This window comes from Lygodium microphyllum, chromosome 1, assembly GCF_053477565.2.
Source record: "Lygodium microphyllum isolate KBCC chromosome 1, Lygodium_microphyllum_v1.1.10, whole genome shotgun sequence".
Taxonomy (NCBI): domain Eukaryota; kingdom Viridiplantae; phylum Streptophyta; class Polypodiopsida; order Schizaeales; family Lygodiaceae; genus Lygodium; species Lygodium microphyllum.
Window position 1 is genome coordinate 3,218,154 of NC_141135.1, and position 20,493 is coordinate 3,238,646.

The window sequence follows — 20,493 nt, forward strand, 5'->3', positions numbered from 1 at the left end:
TGGGTACACTCTATCTCACACATTGATAGTGATCCATAGGCTATTTATATAGCCTCTTCTTGGCTAGGGTTAGGGTTTCCCTGTCCTTGAGGCCATTCACACCCATCTGCCCTCATACACCCATTCACACCCATCTGCCCTCATACACCCTTGCTTACGATGGGTTCCTATGCCTATCTTCTAACAATAGGAGTGTTCGAGGTTGCTGTTCAAATTCAAAGAGGCAGATAGATGTCAGACAGTGTGAAGCAACATGCTTCCTCTCTCACCCTTCATTATTCATTCCACACTCTATAGTGAAAGTACAACCTAAGGTCATAAGACCATTCACACCAGTAGTGGCACCGACTTATTTAATGTACCTAACTACTATGGCTAGACTAGCTGTGTCCAGCTCATGTCGGTCAACACACATAAATGAGCTTGATATTCTAACACTCCCCCTCAAGCCCAAGTTAGCATTTGAACTCCAAGCAGCTGTCTAAAACCACAGAACTCATCTTTACCCAAGGACTTGGTAAATATATTCGCCACCTGTTCATCTGTCTTTACATGCATAAGATCAATGCGTCTTGCGAGAACCATCTCTCTGATGAAATGGTAGTGTACCTCAATGTGTTTCGTCCTGGCATGATAGAATGGATTCATAGCCAGGAGTACACTACTCAGATTGTCACATAGTAACTTCACTAGAGCATCTACCTGTATGTCCAAATCAGCCATAAGCTTGAGCAGCCATGAAATCTCACATGCTACCAATGCAGCACCCCTGTACTCTGCCTCAATACTTGACAAAGCAACTGTAGGATGCTTCTTGCTGCTCCAGCTAATCATGCCGCTACCAAATCCAAATGCATATTCACTCGTAGATCTACGATCATATGAGCAACCTGCCCAATCTGCATCCGTGTATCCAGTCAATATCAAGGGCTTAGCTCTGACATAGAACAGCCCATACTTTACAGTGGACTTATCATATCGCATAATGCGTCTAACTGCATCCAAGTGCAGCTTTCTAGGCTTCTGCATAAACTGGCTTATGAGCCCTACAGCATAGCTCAAGTCAGGCCTAGTGATGGTCAAGTAAATCAAGCTGCCAACCATCTTCCTGTACATAGTCACATCCTCTACTTCAGCCCCAGTGTTCATGTCTAGCTTGACATTCTGATCAAGAGGTGTATCCAGCGGTTTGCATTCAGTCATGCCATACTTCTTCAGCATCTCTATGGCATAGTGCTTCTGCATCAGCCATAACCCATTGTCAGCTGGAATTACCTCAATGCCTAAGAAATACTTCAGTTCTCCCAGGTCTTTCATGTCAAATTCAGATTTCAGCATCTTCATTGCATGTTGTATGCCCAAGTCATCATCACCAGTGATTATCAAATCATCAACATATATGACCAGCACTACTAAACCACTGTCCGTCTTCTTTGTAAATAGGCTATGATCAGCCCTACCAACAGCAAAACCCAATCTCTCCAAGTAGTTACTGATCCTAGCATGCCAAGCTCTCGGAGCCTGTTTCAGCCCGTATAATGCCTTTTTCAGCCTGCATACATAATGCTGAAAATCAGGGTGCACATATCCTTCCGGCTGAACCATATAGATATCCTCTGCTAGGTCACCGTTAAGAAATGCATTCTTAACATCTATATGCTATAATTTCCAGCCTTTAGCAGCAGCCAAGACAATCATAGTGCGTATAGTTGCCATCTTGGCAACAGGGCTGAATGTTTCCTCATAATCAAGTCCATACTGTTGGGCATACCCGTTTGCAACCAGCCTGGCTTTGTATCTCTCCACACTACCATCTGACTTGCATTTGATTTTGTAGACCCATTTGCAGCCAATGGTCTTTTTCCCTTCAGGCAGAGGTACTAAATCCCATGTTTTATTTTCAGCTAAGGCATTCATTTCTTCATCCGTGGCTACACACCAATTCTCATCTTTCACTGCTTCAGCATATGTACTTGGTTCTTTGACCTCCATCACTTTTGTCATGTACGCATAATGCTTTGCAGAGTAGCCACTGTATGTCAACCTGTCAACAGGGTATCTGACCCTCTGCGAGCGTCTAAGCTGTGGTGCACTACTCGATTCACCTCTCTCATGAGGCGGAATGTACCTATTCTGCCTTGTGCTAGGCGTATAGACAGTCGAAATTCCAAGTTCGCTGTTTAAAGTATCACTAGACTCATAGCCCGAAGTCATTTTGCCAAGTGTCATCATACCAGATGCATCCTCAATAACTTTCTCTTTTTCTTTGCTATCCAAGACATCATGTCTCCCCCTCACTGACATACCCGTGTCAGTTGGACGGTGAGCTCCTCAATCTCCCTGTCTATGGGGATACTGTCTGACTGATAGGTCCTGTCATAGCAGTGCTCTGCTGCAAATCAACTGTAGAGACATGAGTGGAAGGCATATCAGATGGCACTGCAACTGGTGATACATACCAAGAACCCATCTCATCAAAGATAACATCCCTGCTTACCAAAGTCTCCCTGGTAGAGGGATCATAGCATTTGTATGCATTCTTCTCCTGCGAATATCCAATGAAAACACACTTATGTGCTTTGGGATCCAACTTCTTCCTTTTCTCATCTGGAATATGTACATAAGCAAGACAGCCAAAAACTTTCATGTGACTTACATCTGGCTTATAGCCATACAACTTCTCAAATGGTGTCATCTCATGAATACCTGCAGTGGGAGTCCTGTTCAAAATGTATACGGCTGTCATAACAGCCTCTGCCCAATAGTAAAGTGGCATATGCTTTTCATTCATCATAGCCCTAGCAGCTTCCATCAGAATTCTATTCTTCCTTTCATCTACTCCGTTTTGCTACGGAGTGTAGCGGCAGGTGAGCTGCCTACGAATGCCATTTTCAGCCAAGAAATCATCAAATTCATTTGATACATACTCTCCACCACTATCAAATCTCAAGCAAGATATGTAGCATTCAAACTCCTTCTCAACCTGTGCCTTAAATTGCTGAAAAACAGCAAAAACCTCATCTTTTGTTTTCAATATGTAAAGCCAGGTATATCGACTGTAATCGTCAATGAAGGATACATAATATCTAGAACCTCCCATAGATACATTATGAGCTGGCCCCCAAACATCAGAATGCAGTAACTGCAATGGACGTGTACTCTGTCGTACATTCCTGATAAATGGCAATCATGACTGCTTACCAAACTGGCAAGCCTCGCATACATGACCAATATTTGAATATTGGAACTTCGGTAACCCTGTAACCAGCTGTTTCTTTTGCATAATTTGCAGCCTTTGCAAATTTACATGCCCCACTCTCTTGTGCCATATTTCCAAATCCCTACCAGTGCCAGAACCATGAGCAAACATAGCTGAATTCAGCTCTGGCAAAGAAGCATCAAGAGTAAACATTCTGTTGTTCCTGTGACCATGAGCTATCAACTTGCAGCCATTGCCAAACTCTTCAGTAAAGCAACCATGCTTATTGAATCTAACCTGCAAGTTCTGCTCCGTCATCTGACCAACAGACAATAAGTTCTTCGTAATTGAAGGGACATGCAAGACATCATGCAGATTTTTCTTCCTGCCATCATGAACCACCAGAGGCACTTTGCCTTTATGCTCAATGCTATGCTGCGTGTCATCACCTGTGCATACATAACCATGCTTTTCAGCCACCATATCTGTGAACCAATCACCATGAGGGGTCATGTGATTCGACGCCCCTAAGTCAATATACCACACTGCATCATCAGATGATTTTTTAGCAGCCTTATCTTTGACATGCTGCATGGCAAACAGTCTATCACCAGAGTCATCTGCCTGATTGGACGTAGCATAATGTCCATGCTGCTTGCCCTTCTGATTTCCCTGCTTCTTCTAGCAATCCTTTGCAATATGCCCATACTTTCCGTAGTAGTGACAATCCTTATCTTTATTTGGATTGTCTGACTGACGCTGCTACTGCCATGAGCCTCTGCCACGGGAGTTAGATCTCCCCCTGCCTCGAAAGTTTCCACCACCTCTTGCATTTGATGACTGCTGATTGCTATTACTATAGGATGCATTCTGCTGGCCTCCTCTGCCAGATCCATAGCCTCTACCACGGCTACCACAACCACGCTGATTCGAATAAAAAATTGCATCCTTATTCTTTGAGCTACTTGACCTTGTAGCTAAGCCAAGCTTCACCTCTTCATGAATCAATAATGCAACCAGCTCATTAAAATCAGGCATCTCAGCCCGCACAGATACTGAAGTGTCAAAAGACTTGTACTCCAGACCCAAGCCATTTAAGGTCACTACAACCATATCCTCATCTTCTACCTGTGAGCCAACAGATGCCAGCTGATCTGCTATGGTCTTAACCTCTGTGACATAATCTTATATGGATCTATTCTTTCTCTCCATGTTATTGAATTTCTGCTTCAGTTGTATCTTCCTTGCACTTGTAGTTGTGCCATAGTATTTGACCAATATATTCCATGCATCTGCTGCTAGGGATTTACAGTTCATGATCTGCATCACCATAGCATCCGAGATACATAATGACAGCCAATGTAAAACTCTGCGAGCTCTTTCCGTCCAAGCTCGATGCACTCGTCTTTGATCAGTTGTAGGATTCCTATCTGGAACTTCAGGTTCAGCCTCAACACCTGTCACTAAGTCCCAGTATCCTTTGCCTATCAGAAAGTTCTCCATGCGGAACTTCCATATTGCATAATTGTTGCTATCAATCTTTTCTCCTACAATCTGGGTTACATTATCAGTTCTATCAGCATTTGCCATGTTGCAGACCTTGTCTGACTACCTGCAAACCAAGATCTTCTTAATAGTTCAACTTTAGCCTGGAACTGTTTATGACGGTTTTTTGCAATTAATTGCAGTAAAAAACCAGGGTATTTCAGCCCACTAACTGTCCAAAATAGCTCACACCCAAGTGGCTTAACCTGTGAGTAAAGCAGTCAATGCAAAAACTATGTATTCACTTCGGTTTGAACTCGTGCAACCTCACTGCCAGGGTACATATATGCAGTCTGAAAACTGTAAAGTGTAAATAATCAGCAGCACTTTCAAGTCCAAAACTGAGTGGTAATCATGTCACACATGTCCCAAAAACTCCCAGATAGTTGCTAGTACACTTGCCAGTCATGACATGAGCATAGAGTCACAGAACAGTGCATAACCAGCACACACAAGTGTCAACAAATTTAGTTGCAGGTTGCAATCAACCAAAGTTCAACATATCAAGTTCCAATCAGCCCCAAATTGTCTTCCAATCATGTCATACATTTACTTCGTAATGACACGGTCAATACATGAGCATCTGGGTATATACATAGGCAACCTGTTTTCACTGACCAAAGCATAAAACCTCATGAACCATTTGTACTTGACCAAGACAATATGTCTACATTTACTTCAGCTCCAGACTTCAGTTTTCAATGATGCTCATTGCATGTTTCAAGCCTCCATACATCCAGCATGTATATGATAGCTCTCATAGGTGATAGAGCTCTAAAAACGACCTGTATTGCATCAGTAGTATCCAATGCTTGTCACTGATAGTATATGACAGTTTTCAATAGTGAAACAGTTCTCAGATCTGAATATTTTACTGAGAAAATTCAGCTCAAGTACTTCACATCAAGTACATATGACTTCTTGACTTGTGTTGTCTGCAATGCAATCTTCCCAGCATATTAGGGAGCTTCAAGTGCTCTTTAGGATCAAAACAGTGATGTAACTCACTGTATTCAGCAGTGTACATTTAGTTTCAGACCTTTATACCTGCATAACAGTCCATGCCTCATCACCCAAGCTTCCATTGACATGTCAGACCTTCAAGGTCACACCCCAGGGTCAGCATACACTTCATAGAGCATGTACAAAATGCTTAATGCCTCATTTTGAAGCTGGAGGACATGAATATGAACCTGGCGCAACAGCGCAGACTGGTAGGAGGGGCAGCACAGCTCACGATTTTGTTAACCATGGCAATGAAGCACTCCAAGGTGCTCAACACGTCCCTCTCAAGGCTACAAACAAGCCTTTGACAATGCCATTGATCATTGAGCATACAACCATACACTGCATACCTTCCATTGTTCAATGGCTTCAGCCTGTTTGAAGAAGAATGACCTTTCCTCTGACTTCAGCTCCTGCAAGTCCAATGCCACACTCCCAGGCACCCAGTCTTTGCCGATTCATGGCTCTGATACCATGTTCAAATTCAAAGAGGCAGATAGATGTCAGACAGTGTGAAGCAACATGCTTACTCTCTCACCCTTCATTATTCATTCCACACTCTATAGTGAAAGTACAACCTAAGGTCATAAGACCATTCACACCAGTAGTGACACCGACTTATTTAATGTACCTAACTACTATGGCTAGACTAGCTGTGTCCAGCTCATGTCGGTCAACACACATAAATGAGCTTGATATTCTAACAGTTGCCAGAGTCGCCACTATAATGGAACATCAGGTGTGGCAAACATAAGCACAAGCAAAGAAGAAATTCCCAATGTTCCCGTGCCAAACCAAGTTATTCACTACTAGGCTATTATTTCACCACATAAAATAATAGGTTTATGCTGAATTTCTACCAAAAAAAAAATGTTAGCCTTTCCATCAAATGGTACAAGAGCTACTTCTTAGATTGCACGTATATCATCTATATAAAAATTAATTACATAAAATATTAGCTTCTATATTTTACACTTACACAAATTGATAGTTTCATCCAGAAAGCATACTAGTACATGCATAAACGATTAATCGCCATGATCTGTAGTTAGATTAATTGAGACTCTAAATTGTAGAATCGCGATGGAAATAGTTGCAAGAGGTTATTGCACATATGACTTTATGCGCACTCGAGATTAGTAAAATAACTCGATATAATTATTGTCAAACATGACAAGGTTAAGTGTTGACTAATGCTTAAAAAGTGAAACTCTATTTAAAGGATTTGTAAGTCATCTCATTAAGTTATTCGCACAATATATTTCTTAAAAGAATTTCACTTATATTGGGTAAGATAGCCCAAACAGGAAATTCATGTCTTGCTTAACATGTTGTAAGATATGTACTCAACACTTCTTTATGGGGAGGAGAATCCTCATTAGAATGTAAGGTTACCTTAGAACACCATATTGGGGAATATGGAAAATTCCCATAAGTTTGGGACGCGTAGTCAAATATTTGGATTTGCCATAACTTGAACAGTGTAACTCCAAATCGAGCGCTCTATAGCTCAATAGATTCCATTTTTCAAGGGCTTTCCAATGATAGATTACATCATATGGTTTGAGAAACTTATGGGTATGTTATCTGGGTGCCACCTTTTTAGTAATAAAAAAATGGGAATTGGGAGATTCCCAAACTCACTAATATTGTGTTTTAGGATAAGGTCTACCTTGGCTATGGAAGCTGTGAGCTACAAGATGGTGTGATTGTTATTGCATCATTTGATATACGTTTGAAATGACTGTTTGTGTTTGCTAGAATCTAGATATCTGATTAAAAACATTAATAAACAGGATAAAAGGAAAGGTTGCACTAGGCTACCCCCAAGCTAGCTGCGAGACCCTACTCTAAGGGGGTCATGGTTATCACTTCGAGAGGCGATCGCAACTTTGTAGTGAAAGGTCTATTCGAAGGGATAGTCTCAGGCAATAGGAAATGTGGGTGCCTCTTGCCATAAATTCTGCATTATTCCTAGAATTTGATGAGCCCCTTTGTGGCCTAGGATGGGATCCTAGAACCCTAAATAAAGTTCCAATATAATAAAGAAATTTGTTTTACTCAAGGTTTGTTTGAATTGTATGCGTGTCCGTGAGATAAATTACATGAAGGAACTTGTGATTTAATGGACTAATTAAGGAAACTGGTTGTATATGTTTCAATAAATGTGATGTAGGTAATTAAAAAACTAAAGATGATTCCCTCATCAAAGGAAAGCGGGTGGATGTAACCCTCGACGGGTCCATCCAATTGTAGGGTAGTCCTAGTTAGCTGGGAGCTTTTCTAAATCGGTGATAGAAATAGGAAGACGATAAATTGACCAACTACTTGTTAGGTAGAATCGACTTGCATTGTTCTAGGGGCCGGAATGGGATTTTGCCTTATGGACAGGAGGGTTTACGTACCGCACTTCCCTCCGTCTCCCATTCTCTTTGAACCAAGTGCAATGGCGAGTCCGCTTCAGATCGAGTAATCCTGTAGAAATGGGAACTCGAAATTATTAATGCTAGGTGGCTGTGAGGAGACCCATCTGATTTTAGGAACCCAAAAATTTAGGTCGATCCTAGTAGTAATACCCTATACCTCTTTCACTATTTGTTCCAATGAAACTTCAAGCACTTGTAACTCTATGAATGGATTGAGATACTACTATACCATTGTCAACCACTACAAAGAGGATGTACCTGCACCTAAAATTAAAATTTTTGTGGGCTTTGAGACTTGAGGGATTTGCAAATATGCTCCTTAAGTCAGGTTATGCATTCCATCAGGGTCATAATAATGAATGTCACCTCTCTATTGACTTCCTAACTCACCTAGCATCTACTTTGTCCTCATGGGAATGTACATGGCAAGTATATGCTACTTGGCTAAGAAAATAGTGATGTTATGCATTGATTGAGATAAAGTCTTTGAATCCTTAATGAAATGCAAGTAGGAATTAAGAATTGACTGAATTGAAATGAGCTAATATTTTCAATCATGTAGCATTAATGATCACCAACAAATCAAATTCCATGTTAGGTACAAAATGTAGGCAATGAATCAATGCTTTGCAATCAATTTTGACACTAATCATGAGTGGATAGGAAAGGAAAATATGAATCAATCACAATCATCCCTACCTTAGCCTCTATATTCTCTTTACTATCAATTTTGATGGTCAATTACTCCTAATCTCCCTTTCTCAACAATAGTATAAGCTCAATAATAGTGTTGAGGGTTGGGATGACTTGATTTTTGGTTGATTTTTTGTTGCTTTTTGTTGTTTTTGTGGACTGAATGGTTGATTTTTGATGGATTTTATATGATGTTTAGTTGTTTTGGAAGTATTTGGGATTCTTTTGGATGAGGTTGATTGGTTTTGAGATACTCATGATGTTTAATAGTGGATATATGATATTCTGACATGTTCTGTTGATGTCTTAATAGTGTCTGATTGGTTCTGTTTAAGTCTGTTTACCTTCTGTTTTGTTCTGTTTTCCTTTTTTATGAGGGGTTGGAATAGTGATTGATGAATTTTGAGAGTGATTTGAAGCTTATTGATTGATTCTTGATGATTTTAAGTGATCTAAGTAAGCTAAAGGCTTTTGTAGAGCTCTATCACTGTTCTATTCTATTCTGTATGCCTCTGTAAGTGTGATGATAAATGATTGTGTATCTTAGAAAAATTTTCCATTCTTGGAAAGAGATGAATATAATTTCAAATTAGCTCAAAGAAGTGGAAGAAGTAGTTGCTGAAGACTTGAAGTAAAGACTAAAGTGATGGTGACACTAATGAGCTACGAAGAGACACTGTAGTGGCTATGGTGACCTTTCATATCAGAGACATCTCTTGGGAGGGGTATCCACAACCTAATATTGGTTATGAATTATTATTCTTGATTATCTCATTGTACTATTGAGAGAGAGCATGTATGAGAGAGAGCATGTATGAGAGAGAGTGTGTATGAGAGATAGCCAATTCTATGCAAAACAATGTATCTATGAGTGAGAGATTGTGAGAGAAAGCTATAGAACTTTTGAATAAGAATATTATTTGATGATTTTCATTCAAAGTGGTGACTCTCTTGTATCTTTGTGGTATCTTGATGAATTCTATGAAGAATATGAAGAGCATAATCGATTTTGTTCAAGTTAAAGTGGTGGGAGAATTGTTTCTATGAAGCTGCATGAAGATTTCTTATTCCTGGTGTTCTTTTCCTTGTTGTGCACATATCAAATATGAGAAAGATGTTTGTTGATGGTAGAAGATAGATTTTCTTGTAGTAGATTTCCTATTTTCTTAATGTTCCATTTGGGGCTCAATGTTATTGGTACACAGCCGGGGAAAATTGCCATCAACAAGCATTAAAAGAGGTTGAAAATGAAGGAAATGGCATTGTTGAGAGGAGAAAAATTCAATGGATGCTTGCAAAGTTCCTTCTACCATTGAAGAATTGGATATTCTCATTACCAAAGCCACTTTCTATAAGAATTTCATCCCACAATGGCGGAAACATATTACCATCATGATGCAGGCTCTACGTGGTGGACTATTTCCTCTCCCTGTTGAAGCAACATAGACATGCATCTTGGTAGCAAACTGTTTGAGAGCAAACTGAAGTGCAAAAATAGAGAGAATGATCATCCATGGGAGATTTAGCATTCATTGAGAAGTTTTTAGATATCATCAAGTGGGAGATTTTGAAGAAGCTTCAAGAGTTGTTGGTCAGTGGAGGTTCACGAGAATAAGAAAGAAAAAAGTTGGAATTTGTTCATGGATGCTCAACAGCAGGATACGTGGGACACATGGTGCACTGACAACCTTCTATTTATTGAATTAGCAACCCACTGGAAGCTAGTAGACAGAGTGTTCTTCACAACATACACTATTGAAACCATCATAATTTGGCATTATTATGATGATGGCACCACGACGATGCTCAGAAGAATGAGTTTTGATACCTTCAAAACCAAATATCTTCCCCTTGTAGTTGTCTGAAAGTTGAATTTAGAGATGCAAAAAGAAGCAATTAGAAGAAATGTTGGCAAGAGAGTCCTCCAAAGAGACTGAAGTCCTTCTGATTCTATTCTGAGGGGTACAGACAAACTGGGTGGAGCTAACTCCATGATGAATGATGCAATCAAGATACAAGCACTAGAACAAGTCCAGAGGTATGTGAGAAGAGAGAAGGAAAAAATCAAAGCCAAGAATGAGCTAGCCACAGAAGCCTCCTTTGATGCCCTAGCAGCACTCTTTACAGAAATCCCCATGGTGACTCAAGGTACCCTTCCTAGCCAAATTCATCTTGGAAAAATTGATGAGGACAAGCAAGCGAATGTAGTCCCATTGCCCATCTTTAAGGGAGAATACAATGAAGACCCTAATCTTCATGTAGCAGAGTTAATGCTAGTGTGTGTGGCTAACAAAGCTAGAATCACTGAGCATTGGTTGGCAATATTCCCCGCCACTTTCAAAGGCGCGGTGTTTCGATGGTATGAGAGACAAGTAGCAGGAACTTTTGGCACACAGGACGACCTGAAGTTGGCCTTCCTTACTAAATTCAAGCGTGAAGGTTTTGAAGAGTAGATAAGAGAGGAATTTATGAACCTAAGTCTGTCCCAGTCCTCTGGTGAATGAGTGGAAGCCTATGTCTCATGAATGGAATCCATACTAAAAAGATGAACCAACTATCATTTGGATGAAGGTATCCAAAAGGGAGTTTTCGTTAGAGGCCTACAACCAGAAGTTTGCAAGTTTGTGGAATTGAGAAGACCAGTCAACCTGCAAGCTACAGTGGAAGGCGCAAGACTGTATGATGAAGTTGAAGCGAGGCTGTCAATGACCTCAGGAAGAGGAGTCATACCTCCTCCCAGGCTAGGAATGGTATATCCACCAAATGCAGTCCCACGGACAGTTCCCTACCCCTACCTCCAGATGCAAATAATGCTGTAGTACAATGCACTGAATCCATAGTGACTACAGATGGTGATGCCTCAAATGACGGTTCAACCACAATAGCAATGGCCTCAAAAAATTCCCCCTTTAGTGACTCAAAAACAACAGTGGAACCCTACCAACTGGAACCAACAACCCCTAGTCTCAACATGAGCTTTGAATCAGGACTAGAATAGAGGACCCTATTGATCAACTCAACTAGTCTATGCAGTGATTACAGAAGCTTCCCAAAAGCCTATTGCAAGTACTCCAAGGGGTAAAAATTTGAAGGACTACCTATCCAATTCAATTGCAAGTATAAAGAAGGAGCTTATGGATGTGATTACAGAATAACAATAGACGTTGAAGGTGAATACCGCCAAAATATCCACTCTTGCAGGAGGTGGAAGAGATGTGATGCAATCTAATACATGGTGTCAAAAGTGCCATCAAGTGGGACATTTAGCCATTGAATGTATCTGAAAACCAACCATTCATGGAGCCTTATGTTCATAATATTTGAGGAAGAACCATACAGAAGATATTTGCTCTCTGAAGGAGATCTCTCTAAAGGAGATACACGAAAGAAGAAAGAAAGATGAAGAAGCAAGATTTAACTTGTTGGAGTCTAAAATGACAACACAAGACATTGGACCAAAGCCTAGGGAGCTCGGTCCTAATTTTGGCCCAAGGAGGTTTCCCTCTCAAAGTTACAAAGGGCGATAGTTTGGCGATGGCCAGATATTAGAGGTGGAGTGTTACAGATGTGGAGAAAAGGAGCATATCTCAAAAAACTATCCAAACCCTAGAAGGTCCATGACTACAAGCTCTTATGCAGCCATGCAAAGGAGAAGGCCACATTGCAAAAGACTGCCCAAGTCCCACTCATGTAAAAGCTACTCCTGAGACTCGATAGAAGACCCAAGAACATGCTTCCAATTTGGTGGAGTTGGAGGTTGTTGCAATAACACGTGCTAAGAAAGGAGAACCTGTAGTTCCAAAAGAGAACATTCCCTCTACTAAATCTGTGAAGTTTAATCTTCTCAAGGAGAAATAGAATAGTGCAAAGAATAAAAATGTAGTATAGAGTACTACAGAGCCATAGAGAAAGTTGCAAAGATAGGACCAGAGGTCCAGGATAAAGGATGCCGAAGTACCTCCTAAAGGAGATGAAGAAGAAGATTATGAAAGTGAGCTAGAAGAGTCTATCCTACTCGCAAAAGGCACAGATGAGGAACAAGTTTTAGAAGCTCCAGAAACAGAAAACCTCTTGTTGTTAGACATAATAACTTTGGTACATTTTGGAATGACTAATGAGTCACATCATGTGCAACATATCCATAAGAAATGGATTAAGAAGAATAAGCCTTCCTTCAATAGTGGTTCTTTCCACCTTAATCCACCCTTCTCACAAGAAGATAATGACGATGCACCTTGCCAACAACCACCAATTTGGCAGCTCAAACAGAATGCAGAAGGTTCCTGTTATGTGACATTTTTGGATGCATCCTTGGAAGACAAGTCCTTGAGCCAAGAAGTAGCTCATCCTTAAACCAAATCTAAAACTACTCTAATACCCTTTTAGCTTCCCAAGGAACAAGCTAAGTCTCCACTGAAAGAGGATGTCGGTTCTAGTGAATCATCAGAAGAGGAGACTACTCCCTTGAAGGAGTCCGATCTATACCCAAAAGCCATCCATGGACATTTATCTGCGATGTGGAAGGATAAAAGCAATTAACATTTGTGGAGACAGATGATACCGAATGTCACATGAAGGTGGGTATCAATCTTTCAGAAGAAGAATTATCAGTCCTACATGACCTATTGAAGGATAACTTGGATGTGTTTGCATGGTCATACAAAGATCTGAAGGGAATTTATCCTATAGTATGCCAACATCACATTGACCTAGAGCTTGACACCAAGCTTGTGAGGCAAAGACAAAGGTGCAAGAATCCAAATTACTTTGCCCTAGTGAAGGCCAAATTATTGAAGCTCCTTGAAGCTAATTTTATCTATCTAGTGGCAAATAGTGAATGGGTCTTGTCCATCATGGTAGTACCCAAGAAGAATGGAAAGTTGTGAACACCGAACATCATCACCTATTTTGGTAGTCCCCTAGAGCTTGTAAGTGATAGAGGTACAAACTTTCTCAATAAGATTATGGAAGAATTAACAGAGCTATACACGATCCGCCATCGCAAATCCACACCCTATTACCCTAGAGCCAATGGCCAAGTCAAAGTTACCAATCACATCCTCTGCTCGATCCTGACAAGGACGATTGCCACACATCGTCATGATTGGAAAGATCGACTTACAGAGGCTCTCTGGGTGTATAGAACCTCCTATAAGGCTACTATAGGACATACCCCTTTCTAGTTGGTGTATGGTATAGAAGTTGTCTTCCCTATTGAACTCGAGCTACCCTCTTTGTGCATGGCTATCAAAGAATTCTTGGGAGAAGACAAGTCCCTGCAACATCATCTCTTGCACTTGGAATTTTTAGATGAGACTTGCAAGATGGCCCTACATTGCATGAAAGCCACGCAAGCTTGCAAAAAGGCCTATCATGATAGCTTTATCAAGTAAAATGAGTTTAAGGAAGGTGACTTAGTCCTAGCCTGTGATTCTTGATTTGGCAAGTTTCCAAGCAAGCTTCAACAACGATGGATGGGCCCCTATAAGCTACTTGTTGTCAACCCTAAAGGCTCTGTCCAAGTGCAAATAGTTTATGCTTTTGATGATCTCTTCTTGATTATAATGGCTATCTCCTCAAGTAGTTTTACCCTCACTAGGGATCCTAACAATCACCACCAATATTCCTTTCATTCTTTGCATGTCGGTCGGTGCGGCTTTACCTATTACTCCTAATATCCCTTCTACTTATATTGATGAGGTGGCCTCGCTTTGTTAGCCCCTCCCAGTCACCTTCCATCCCAATAGTGCTCCCTTTTTGTCTAATCTAGCAGAGGTGGCAAGGATGGTTCTAATACACAGTGTTCCTATCACTCTACTCTTTCAAAAGAAGAAAGTGAACAAAAGAAAAAAATAAATATATATCGATCATGGGAGAAAAGGACTCCGATCCCTATCATGTTGACTTATTCTTCGAGAAAAGGTGAAGACACCCTCGAGAATAGGACTCGGATCCCTGTCATGCCGACTTATTCTTCGAGAAAAGGTGAAGACACCCTCGAGAATAGGGAAAATAAATAAAATAAAAAAGCAAAAAAATCAAACTATTATGGTACACCCTTGGACGGGACGTTGTGACTGAGGAAAAGATAGCAACGCCCTGCAGTCCAAGATAGCAAATTTATTGGCCAAGCTCTTCTAGAAGCCATTCCAAAGCTGCCTCCCTTGGTGTGCTAAATCTTGCAACCCCATCGATGCTTCTGACCCCTCCAATAGATGACATTTCCAATGTGTAATCCAAGTACTTGACTTGTTGGTGACCTCCCTAGGTATGCCTCTTCTTCAACCAATATACAAGTTGACATTATTAACCCAACGAAGCCGATCTTCATTGACAAACCTTGAGAGATGAGAGCTATCATCCTAATCGAATGGGGATGTATGGGTTGCCCTCTATATTCATTAACAAAGCATGAGACAGAGGGTGGGGTGAGTGACTAATCCTTGCCATTTATATCCAATAGAGAGGTGAGATGTGTGAGTGGAGTGTTGCATGCACGGGATGGACCTCTCAATGCACAAAGCACAAAATGTTCCTTCCTTCTCACACTCACAGTGTATGCTGACACATGGCATGTTGCATTGTTGCACCATCAATTGCACACAAAGCATACAACCTTTGCACATTCTAATTGGGCTAGGGATTTTGATTCTTGTCATTCTACAAGTGGAAATTGTTTCTTTCTTGGATCTTCTTGCATTTCTTGGCTTAGCAAGAAACAATCCCCTATTGCCACAGCATCTTGTGAAGCTGAATATAAGGCAACTTTCACCACTACATTTAAATGTATATGACTGAGACATTTATTGACTGACCTTGATGTATCTCTCACGAAGCCTAATCCTTTATTTATTGGAAGTCAAAGTGCCATTGGAGTGGCACAGAACCTAGTGTTTCATTAACGCATGAAACACATTAAGATACATTATCACTTTGTCAGAGAGAGGCTACATGCAAGGGATATCAACCTTGTCTATTGTCCTATAAACAACAACGTGGCTAGTACGAAATCCAAGGTGGTTGGTAAACCCTAAATTTGGTTGTAAATTAGGGTTTACTATAGAAATTGCAAGTCAACCCACCAAAAATGGCTGAGATATTCTTCCAGTGGCTAAGAATTGCTGAGAATAATGGAGCAATGTCTGAAGGAGGTGAAAGAAAGCTATGAGAGAGAAATTTCAGAGTTTCGTGATGGAAAAATTTAGAAAATTTCATGTTGTCCCAAGACGTGAGGGGATGGGGTAGGATGGGGGCTTGGGACACCACATGGCAGGGTTGCTTACTAGTCATGAACTTTGAAGGCTATGCCACATGACATTGTGACCTGTGTGTATTGTGCATTGTGTATTCAGTATTGTGCACACTACAGAGACTAGCTTACTCAAGGCTCAACCTCAATGTAGTGAACTTTCAACTGTTACACTGTAGTCTATTATCTGTGACCAGTCTGAGGCTGGCTGCAACCTGCTGACTGCAACCTGAGCAGTGAGCATTTCCTAGTGATGTCCCAGCATATGCCATAAAGTTTCAGGCTTGAGTATAAAGTATTAAATTTCAGATTGCAGCGTAAAGTTTCATTGTTTCAGACTTCAGTGGCCTATCACCAATGCAATAGATAGTTTCGGATTTTTAGTCTTCAGACTTTAGTGCAATACATGTCTACTCTTCAATTTGAGTATTCACTGTTCAGTGAACTGTTTAAGTTTCAGCTTTGAAGTTTCATGATTAATGAATTTCTCGAAATCTAAAATTTACTCTTTTGTGTGACATTTTAAGAAGAACTTTAGTTAAAGTATCATGCTTGTTTAGTTTCGTTATAGTTGTCTTAATTATATCTAGAAAATATATAATTTTTAGAACCCCATCCCAGTCCCCGGTCCCCCCATCCCAGTCTCCATCCCCCGTCCCCCATCCTGAGTGGCTATGGTTGTAGGTGCTGTGGGAACAATTTCCTAACCTGTCTGAATTATTTGAACCTGCCTAGCATACATTTAGCCTAGAATTCTAGGAAATGAATAAGAAATCAAGGGAAGGAACAAGAAACCATTGCTAACTACCATTACATACACACATTCATATCAAAGCTTCTTATTGTGCACAGTTGCGTCGATGGCTCATAAGCCTACACATCACCCCAGTGAGCCACTCATGGCTCCATCATGTCCCATACTCCATCTCCAGCACCCTGATGACATATTTCTTATCATCCTCATGTTGATATCTGCATTGAAAACTAAGGCCTGTTAGAAGTTGAAAACAAACACAATTCATCATTTTTATGTTAATTAATCTCACCCCCATAGAATGTAAACACATGGCATATAGGAGAAGCATAGCTCTCCGATCCGATGTCGAAAGTATCGATACCTGCTCATGAGTAGTCAATGGCACCATCGAGCATAATATAATAGGTAAAACCTAGAGTGCTGGTACAGGGGTGTAGCGGTACTCCACCAATGGATGGTGGCAACAATTGAGACTGTTGAGCTCCGTTATCACTTGTCAAGTGATCAAGCGCTGCGCTGCTCTCTCAACGATGCTTGCATGCAATAGAAATATAAGACACAGTGAATTCTTAATGATTGAAAAACACACTTCACTTGATGCATTGTCGTCATAAAGGATATATCTTTGGATCGAATGACCACTACCCTGTGATATGAGCTAGCTCAAAGGAAGTGAGGATTCAATCAACGGGGTGTAAGGAACTCGATTGCCCTCTTGTAATCATCAACAGAGCGTAAAATGGAGGGGGGTGAGTGTGATTGATTTTCCCTTCATCAACTAAGAGGTGAGGATTGAGGGACATCACGACTATTGGAGACATGCATGTTCTCATTTTCCTATGCACCCACGGGACAAGCCTCCTCCGCCATCATGATACACCTCATTTTGTTTGGTGCATTGTATGATAAGTCTCGTTAGCCTTTCTTCTTGCACCTATGCCAAATGGGTTGGGACACATTGATGCACCATCAACTATGCACACTGGCATACTCCCTCCTCTAAATCATCCCCCTTATCAATTTCTGAATTGGATGTGAGATCTAGGTTTCCATCATTATTCTTTGCGTGATGTGAGTCATGGGGCGAGACTGATCTCTCATTTCAACATGAGTGACTGTTGAGACTGAGTGATGGATACCTCACCACTGACAACCTAACCAACACTTCATCAACAAATCTACTTCCTTGGGTGTTGCTACGTGATCCCTACCATGATGGATGAGTGTGCTATGGTGAGCCCTGGTACCTCCTGCTGACAACTACGATCCTTCATGTGATAGCGAAACGGTTACCCTTGACTATCTCCAAATCGAGCCAAGTTTCTCTCACCCTACCCCTTTTGATTGCAAGAGTTCGTCATGTTTTAAGTGTGGGGACATACAAGTATAGGTTATGATCAAGTGTTAGGCCCTAGTTGCATAGTCAATCCGATCTATTAAGGTCTTAAGTATGCGGACACGTCCTTGCGCATTCGCTTTGCATACCATTTAAAAAACCTCCCTATAAGATGATTTGAGTATACCATGTCCTGATCTTGCCCTGATGGGTCCCTCTCCCATCCACCCATCCCATTTTCACCCCATCTTGGGGTTATTCCTTATTCGTGTGGCTTTATCCTTTGTTTTGATGAAGTGACATAAAAATAAAATTGTAATTCTTCATTATTACTAAGATAGTATGACAATTTGTATTTACATGAATACACATCAAGAAAACAAGACCAACATGGCATATTCTCAACATAACCAACAAAATCAAATATCCTAGGATGGAACGATGATGAGAATTTCACCATGGTACCCATATTCTCAAATAACCCCTTCCAAAATAAAATGGTCATCTAGGGGTCTCGATCACTAATGATCGACTTTGGCAAACCATGATACTTAAAGATGTGCTGTAAAAACAATCATGCCATATGATCAGAGCCTTTCTGGTTGCTGCTTCTCCCGCAAAGTGTCAACCGCATGGCTTGTCATGGCATGCTTTCAGTACTATCCCAATCTCATCTCCCACAACACATCTCCATAGCACTTCATCTTTGCCTCTCGTGCTTCCTAAGAGAGTGTAAGGGGCTAATTCCAACATAAGCTTCTTCTTCTCATTGCTAAAGGTGCTAGGGGGTGTACTACTGTGTGGCTAGGAGGTTAGCAATGTCCACATACCATGGGGTTACCAATTTGACTAGAAATAAGGAAGCATTAGGAAGGTCTAGATCATCCTATGCCTCTTCTTCCATTGTTTGAGGGATACGCAATAGATGATTAGCCAAAACATGGAAACGTGAGAGTGGATTTTACAACTAGGAAAGAGCATAGAACCTATAGAAAAATCCTCAAGGGTCATAGCATATTGGGTGAAGACCATTCATGTACCTAGTTATGTCAAACCATGGATACAAAGAAGGTTCAAACCTAAATTTGGTACATAAAGAACTTTGGCTATATAAGCCTATTTATTTGGCAAAAGGAAAATACTCCCCACTCCACGAGCAAGTATGAAAGAGTTGTTACCAATAGTGATGGAACCTCCTCTAGAATAAAGATCTTGAAGCCAATCTCGTCAATATGTCATATGTGAAGAGGCTCCACTATCCACAATCCATGGCTTCTCCTCAATGGAAGAAGCACGTGTTGTATCCTCAACCTCAAAAATGAATGAAGACTAACTCTATAGTAGCTAGGGTAGCCTTCAAATCCTTGGAACCTTCCTTTTGCTTCAAATGGAGGTACTTTTGCAAATACTTCTTCTATGGAATGGTGCCCTTGCCACAAGGGGACACTTGGGCTTGTAATTCTTGTCATCCTATTTCTAAGTATTTGCTTCCTTTTCCCTTCTTGTTTCCCCCTCCTACACCTGTGTTAAAAGACTTGGTAGAGATTCACTAGCTCCTAACCCTTTGAGTTTCTTGTCATGCTCCAAGACAAATGGAGCTAACTCTTCCCAAAGAAGAGTTTCACAAATCTTGGAGATTAGTAAATTAGTGTAGAATACATCATACTTTGGAGAAGACAACTAGATAAGAAGAACCATTGCCATGTCCCCTGAAGATATCATCCAACCTAGGGATGCAACTCATCCTACATATTCAAGGAATGCAAGCTCACCATGCATATCCTCCATCTTATTGATGCAATCCTTTATAGAAGGAGGTTCATAAAAAAAGAGCACCCTAAGTTTCTTCTCTATGGTAATAATGGGATTTTGGAACCTTCAAGAAAACCCATTCACCTTTGTCAAATTCCACATGCCTTTGTTTCTCATCCACATAGAATTTTATGAACATTGGAAGCAGTTCAAATGGGTCTTACGATATCTAAAGGCAACATCAAATGTGGGGATTTGTTTTACAAAAGACAACAATGATTTTCTTTTACGAGCATATTCCGATGTAGATTGGGGTGGTGACCTTGCTACCCGAAGATCTCTCACTAGTTTTATCATTACTCTAGCAGGAGGTCCCATCTCTTGGAGCACCAAACATCAACACTCCATAGCACTCTCTACTACTGAAGCTGAATGTGTGGCATGCAGCATGGCTGCCCATGAAATAATTTACCTGAAGAAACTCTTGGAAGACATCAGTTTTGGGTATCAACCTCAGCAAATTCCAATCTT